The 7,500-nt window shown below is 43.7% G+C and overlaps 1 protein-coding gene and 1 non-coding gene across 5 annotated transcripts in view; both read left to right on the top strand.

The window, feature by feature from the left end:
- Positions 1-7,500, top strand: part of LOC106595545 (receptor-type tyrosine-protein phosphatase mu) — a 716,546-nt gene that overhangs the window by 108,205 nt on the left and 600,841 nt on the right. The window lies entirely within an intron of this gene.
- On the top strand, positions 4,169-4,244 carry trnae-uuc (transfer RNA glutamic acid (anticodon UUC)). Its single transcript has one exon. It is a non-coding gene; the product is annotated as a tRNA-Glu (tRNA).

Consider the following 7,500-nt stretch of genomic DNA (forward strand, 5'->3'; position numbering starts at 1 on the left):
TATATATTAACTATCAGGAAATAACGCTGATAAAAAATATGCTTCACGCCTTCAACAGTGTTAGTTTCATAAAACACAGGAAAAACAGAATTTAGACCGCATTGGGCCTTTACCGTATTTGAAAGATATGAAATGGTATTTACCATCCCAGTACTAGTAGAAGGAATGGATATGCTCTCGTTTGTCCAAATGAGTTGTTTGTGAGTAAAGAGAAAATATGAAATGAACTACTGATGATGTTGATAATGTCTCGTCTTCAACATCAAAGACTGGGATTTAATCACTGATACGTCAAATCAATCATCAGACTGCAGAAATGCTAGGGTTTACTTCTACTCCAGCACACATACACACACACACACACACACACACACACACACACACACACACACACACACACACACACACACACACACACACACACACACACACACACACACACACACACACACACACACACACACTCTCTCTACTCATTGATTCAAATCTATTTAACATCCTTGCAGACGTCTGGGAGTGAAGCTGATGCATCAAAGCTGTTTTAAAACGTTGGACTTGTTTTGGACTGGAGATGAAATCCTTGGAGCTGATCGACGTTATTAGAATGAAAGTATTTGCAGTTTATCTTAAGTTTCAGAGATACTTTAAAGGTTTATTTCTTGGAACCTGCCTCAATAAAAAAAATGTTGTTGCACATTCAAAATCATACTGTCAGATCTAACGTATGAAACATCAAATCAAGTGCCAATAAAGTATCAATAACATCTTAATATACTTAACAGTAAAATAGACATTATAACACACACATCTGTAAGCTACCAAGACATCAACTAGTTCCCACCCATTAAATCTACAGGCCTCAGTTGGTAAACAGACCTGAAGCCCGTTGTGCCAGTCTCAGTGTGAAGAGCTCAAATAGAACAGTCAGCACAACCCCAGGCCAGCCTAGCCTGTTACCAGGCAACACAACCTCAGGCCAGCCTGGTCTGTTACCAGGCAATACAACCTCAGGCCAGCCTGGTCTGTTACCAGGCAACACAACCTCCGGCCAGCCTGGTCTGTTACCAGGCAACACAACCTCAGGCCAGCCTGGCCTGTTACCAGGCAACACAACCTCAGGCCAGCCTGGTCTGTTACCAGGCAATACAACCTCAGGCCAGCCTGGTCTGTTACCAGGCAACACAACCTCAGGCCAGCCTGGTCTGTTACCAGGCAACACAACCTCAGGCCAGCCTGGTCTGTTACCAGGCAACACAACCTCAGGCCAGCCTGGTCTGTTACCAGGCAACACAACCTCAGGCCAGCCTGGTCTGTTACCAGGCAACACAACCTCAGGCCAGCCTGGTCTGTTACCAGGCAACACAACCTCAGGCCAGCCTGGCTCGCGCCAGCACATCTCACCATGTCAATAAAACAGATTGGAGAGGGGAAGGAAACGCGTCAATGAGTCCCGTGGCCACATGAAAGACTAGAGAATCATAAACTAAGCCTGAATCCCTCTGTATGTGTGTGTGTGGTGTGTGTGTGTGTGTGTGTGTGTGTGTGTGTGTGTGTGTGTGTGTGTGTGTGTGTGTGTGTGTGTGTGTGTGTGTGTGTGGTGTGTGTGTGTGTGTGTGTGTGTGTGTGTGTGTGTGTGTAAAACTAGGCCTTAAACCCTGTAGTTGTTAAATAGGGTCCTTCCGCTGCCTAATTGCTACGTCTGGACAGAGAATATCCCTTTTTACCTCTCAGCTAGGCTCTGATTGCATGCTACAGTAGGGCGGCTCTAGGGTAACCCTGGTCTCTCAGTGTGCCCATGGGAAGGGAGGAGGATGGGAGATGGGCACACCCTAATGGGTCTAGACTCTAGGGTGGTGTAGTAGATCTGGTTGCAGACTCTGGTCTCTCAGTACCCCCAGGGGTTGGCAGAGCAGGCAGGCAGGCAGACAGTCAAGCAGGGCACACCCCAGGGCACACCATCAGTCTCACAGGCTGACTGGGAACACCCACTTCAAGACGGTCACTCTGTTTTTGTTTCTGTCTGTGCGGGCCCACAAATGAAACAATGCCTCTGTAACAGATCCATATTAAAATGATTAACAACTGCTATTATCCTCCAGGGTTTTTTTTCACAGTAACTTCTGAATAATCCTCTTCATGAAACAGACAGTACCTTTACCTGTTCAGAGAGATCCATCTGATGAATAGCCAGGTAGCTAGAAACAGACTGTACCTTTACCTGTTCAGAGAGATCCATCTGATGAATAACCAGGTAGCTAGAAACAGACTGTATACCTTTACCTGTTCAGAGAGATCCATCTGATGAATAACCAGGTAGCTAGAAACAGACTGTATACCTTTACCTGTTCAGAGAGATCCATCTGATGAATAACCAGGTAGCTAGAAACAGACTGTATACCTTTACCTGTTCAGAGAGATCCATCTGATGAATAACCAGGTAGCTAGAAACAGACTGTATACCTTTACCTGTTCAGAGAGATCCATCTGATGAATAACCAGGTAGCTAGAAACAGACAGTACCTTTACCTGTTCAGAGAGATCCATCTGATGAATAACCAGGTAGCTAGAAACAGACTGTATACCTTTACCTGTTCAGAGAGATCCATCTGATGAATAACCAGGTAGCTAGAAACAGACAGTACCTTTACCTGTTCAGAGAGATCCATCTGATGAATAACCAGGTAGCTAGAAAAAGACAGTACCTTTACCTGTTCAGAGAGATCCATCTGATGAATAACCAGGTAGCTAGAAACTGACAGTACCTTTACCTGTTCAGAGAGATCCATCTGATGAATAACCAGGTAGCTAGAAACAGACTGTACCTTTACCTGTTCAGAGAGAGGAGCGATCCAGCCAGGGGTCTTTGTGGGAGACACAGCTAGTCATATCATGTCTGTGCTGTGGGGCACACTAGGCCTCCAGTCCAGATGCCATTCAAACTGGAGCTGTTTTTACTGACTGACAGACCCAGCTGCTTCTGCTCATCCTCTCTCTCTCCATCTGACATTGACTCTGTCATGGCTGTTGCCAGCAAAGCATTGGGCTGCTGTTCCCTGTTTCCCTCCCTGCTCCCCTGAGACCCATTCTGTTCAGGGGAAATAATGGTCCAGAGAAGAGGGGATGAGGAGGAGGAGGAGGAGAGGTGGAGGAAAGGAGTGGGGAGGAGAGGAGGGGGAAGTCTAACAGATATTCATAGATGTTGGAACATTGCTGAGGGGACTTTCTTCCATTCAGTCACAAGAGCATTAGTGAGGTCGGGCACTGATGTTGGGGCGATTAGGCCTGGCTCGCAGTCGGCGTTCCAATTCATCCCAAAGGTGTTCGATGGAGTTGAGGTCAGGGCTTTGTGCAGGCCAGTTAAGTTCTTACACATTGATCTCAACAAATTATTTCTGTATGGACCTCGCTTTGTGCACAGGGGCATTGTCATGCTGAAACAGGAAAGAGCCTTCCCCAAACTGTTGCCACATAGTTGGAAGCACAGAATTGTCTAGAATGTCATTGTATGCTGTAGCGTTAAGATTTTCCTTCATTGGAACTAAGGGACCTAATCCTGAACGATGAAAAACAACCCCAGACCATTATTCCTCCTCCACCAAACTTTACAGTTTGCACTATGCATTCGGGGCAGGTAGCGTTCTCCTGGCATCCGCTAAACCCAGATTTGTCCGTCGGACTGCCTGATGGTGAAGCGTGATTCATCACTCCAGAGAACGAGTTTCCACTGCTCCAGAGTCCAATGGCGACGAGCTTTACACCACTCCAGCCGACACTTGGCATTGCGCATGGTGATCTTAGGCTTGTGTGCAGCTGCTCGGCCATGGAAACCCATTTCATGAAGCTCTTAACAAACAGTTATTGTGCTGAAGTTGCTTCCAGAGGCAGTTTAGAACTCGGTAGTGAGTGTTGCAACCGATGACAGGTGATTTTTACGCGGTACGTGCTTTAGCACTCTGCAGTCCCGCTCTGTGAGCTTGTGTGGCCTACCACTTTCCGGCTGAGCCGTTGTTGCTCCTAGACGTTTCCACTTCACAGTAACATAACTTATAGTAACAGAATCTCCATAGAAGTTAACCTTGGGGCAGCTCTAACAGGGCAGACATTTGATGGCATACTATAATGGTGCCATGTTGAAAAGTCACTGAGCTTTTCAGAAAGGCCATTCTGTGGTCCCGTGTGGCTCAGTTGGTAGAGCATGGTGTTTTCAACACCAGGGTTGTGGGTTCGATTCCCACGGGGGACCAGTACGGGGAAGAAAAAAAAAATGTATGAAATGTATGCATTCGCTACTGAGCGTCTGCTAAATGACTAAAATGTAAAAAAAATGTAAATGTACTAGCAATGTTTGTCTATGGAGATTGCATGGCTGTGTGCTCGATTTTATACACCTGTCAACAACGGGGTGTGGCTGAAATAGCCGAATCCACTCATTTGTAGAGGTGTCCACATACTGCTTTTTATATAGTGTAGTTATTCATACATACTGCTGTATATATAGTGTAGGTATTCATACATACTGCTGTATATATAGTGTAGGTATTCATACATACTGCTGTATATATAGTGTAGTTATTCATACATACTGCTGTATATATAGTGTAGTTAGTCCACATACTGCTGTATATATAGTGTAGGTATTCATACATACTGCTATATATAGTGTAGTTATTCATACATACTGCTGTATATATAGTGTAGTTAGTCCACATACTGCTGTATATATAGTGTAGGTATTCATACATACTGCTATATATATAGTGTAGTTAGTCCACATACTGCTGTATATATAGTGTGGTTAGTCCACATATTGCTGTATATATAGTGTAGTTAGTCCACATACTGCTGTATATATAGTGTAGTTAGTCCACATACTGCTGTATATATAGTGTAGGTATTCATACGTACTGCTGTATATATAGCGTAGTTCGTCCACATACTGCTGTATATATAGTGTAGTTAGTCCACATACTGCTGTATATATAGTGTAGTTAGTCCACATACTGCTGTATATATAGTGTAGTTAGTCCACATACTGCTGTATATATAGTGTAGTTAGTCCACATACTGCTGTATATATAGTGTAGTTAGTCCACATACTGCTGTATATATAGTGTAGTTAGTCCAAATACTGCTGAATATATAGTGTAGTTAGTCCACATACTGCCAAAACTCACGGACCAGGCAAGGAGGGCATTAAAACCTGTTACGGCTAGACGTTCCGCTAGCGGAACATCATCCGGTGAAATTGCAGATCGCGAAATTCAAAATAAATTATTAGAAATATTTAACTTTCATAAAATCACAAGTGCAATACACCAAAATACAGCTTAACTTCTTGTTAATCCAGCCACCGTGTCAGATTTCAAAAAGGCTTTACGGCGAAAGCAAACCATGCGATTATCTGAGGACAGCACACCATCATACAAACACATGACAATCATATTTCAACAAGGCAGGCGCGACACAAAACACAGAAATAACAATATAATTCATGCCTTACCTTTGAGAGATCTTCTTCTGTTGGCACTCCAAAATGTCCCATAAACATCACAAATGGTCCTTTTGTTCGATAAATCCAACTCGCCCAACATGACTACAAAATATCTAATAAGTTATCTGTAAACTTGGTCCGAACATTTCAAACAACTTTCCTAATCCAACTTTAGGTATTTTAAAACGTAAATAATCTATACAATTTAAGATGGAATATACTGTGTTCAATAGCGGATAAAATGAAAGTGGAGCGAGCGCCAGGTCGCGCGCCCCAAACAAAACAGTACACTTGGCTCGACCCTCAGAAAGAAAAGGGCTACTTCTTCATTACTCAAAAGAAAAACATCAACCAATTTCTAAAGACTTTTGACATCTAGTGGAAGCCATAGGAACTGCAACCAGTTGCCTCAGGAATCTAGATTCCCATAGAAAACTAATTGAAAACACAGTCACCTCAAAATAATTAATTCCTGGATGGTTTGCCCTCGGGGTTTTGCCTGCCAAATAAGTTCTATTATACTCACAGACATACTTTTAATATTTTTAGAAACTTTAGAGTGTTTTCTATCCTATGCATATCCTAGCTTCTGGGCCTGAGTAGCAGGCAGTTTACTTTGGGCACACTTTTCATCCGGACGTGAAAATAGTGCCCCCTAGCCCGAAGAGGTTAATCAGAGAGGCAACAAAGAGACCAAAGATAACCCTGAAGGAGTTGCAAAGCTCCACAGCAGAGATTGGAGTATCTGTCCATAGGGCCACTTTAAGCCGTACACTCCACAGAGTTGGACTTTATGGAAGAGTGGCCAGAAAAAGCCATGGCTTAAAGAAAGAATAAGCAAGCACGTTTGGTCTTCGCCAAAAGGCTTGTGGGAGACTTCCCAAACATATGGAAGAAGGTACTCTGGTCATATGAGACAAACATTTTGCTTTTTGGCCATCAAGGAAAACGCTATGTCTGGCGCAAACCCAACACCTCTCCTCACCCCGAGAACACCATCCCCACAGTGAAGCATGGGGGTGGCAGCATCATGCTGTGGGGATGTTTTTCATCGGCAGGGACTGGGAAACTGGTCAGAATTGAAGGAATGATGGATGGCGCTAAATAGAGGGAAATTCTTGAGGGAAACCTGTTTCAGTCTTCCAGAGATTTGAGACTGGGACGGAGGTTCACCTTCCGACAGGACAATGACCCTAAGCATACTGCTAAAGCAACACTCGAGTGGTTAAGGGGAAACATTTAAATGTCTTGGAATGGCCTAGTCAAAGCCCAGACCTCAATCCAATTGAGAATCTGTGTTATAACTTAAAGATTGCTGTACACCAGTGGAACCCATCTCACATGAAGGAGCTGGAGCAGTTTTGCCTTGAAGAATGGACAAAAATCCCAGTGGCTAGATGTGCCAAGCTTATAGACACATACCCCAAGAGACTTGCAGCTGTAATTGCTGCAAAAGGTGGCTCTACAAAGTATTGATTTTAGGGGGGTGAATAGTTATGCACGCTCAAGTTTTCATTTTTTTTGTATTTTTTCTTGTTTGTTTCACAATAAAACATATTTTGCATCTTCAAAGTGGTAGGCATGTTGTGTAAATCAAATGATACAACCTCCCCCAAAGTCAATTTTATTTCCAGGTTGTAAGGCAACAAAATAGGACAAATGCCAAATACTTTCGCAAGCCATTGATTTCCCTATATAGTGCACTACTTTAGACAAGAGTCCTATGGGGCCCTATTCCCTATATAGTGCACTACTTTAGACCAGTGTCCTATGGGACCCTATTCCCTACATAGGTCACTACTTTTGACCAGAGCCCTATGAAGGGAATAGGGTGCCATTTAGGACGCATTGATTGGCTTAGTTTTTAAACGCCCCCTCTAAATATGTACACGAAGGAGAGAAAAAAATCCTGGTGTTTTTCTTTTGGCTTCAATTGTTGTGTCCTTCTAGGTGTATAATGAGGCCCCTAGGATGGGGGGAGTCCACAGGGCTCTTGTCAAAGGAAGTGC

The sequence above is a fragment of the Salmo salar genome, chromosome 14 (assembly GCF_965601325.2).
Source record: "Salmo salar chromosome 14, fSalSal1, whole genome shotgun sequence".
NCBI classification, from domain to species: domain Eukaryota; kingdom Metazoa; phylum Chordata; class Actinopteri; order Salmoniformes; family Salmonidae; genus Salmo; species Salmo salar.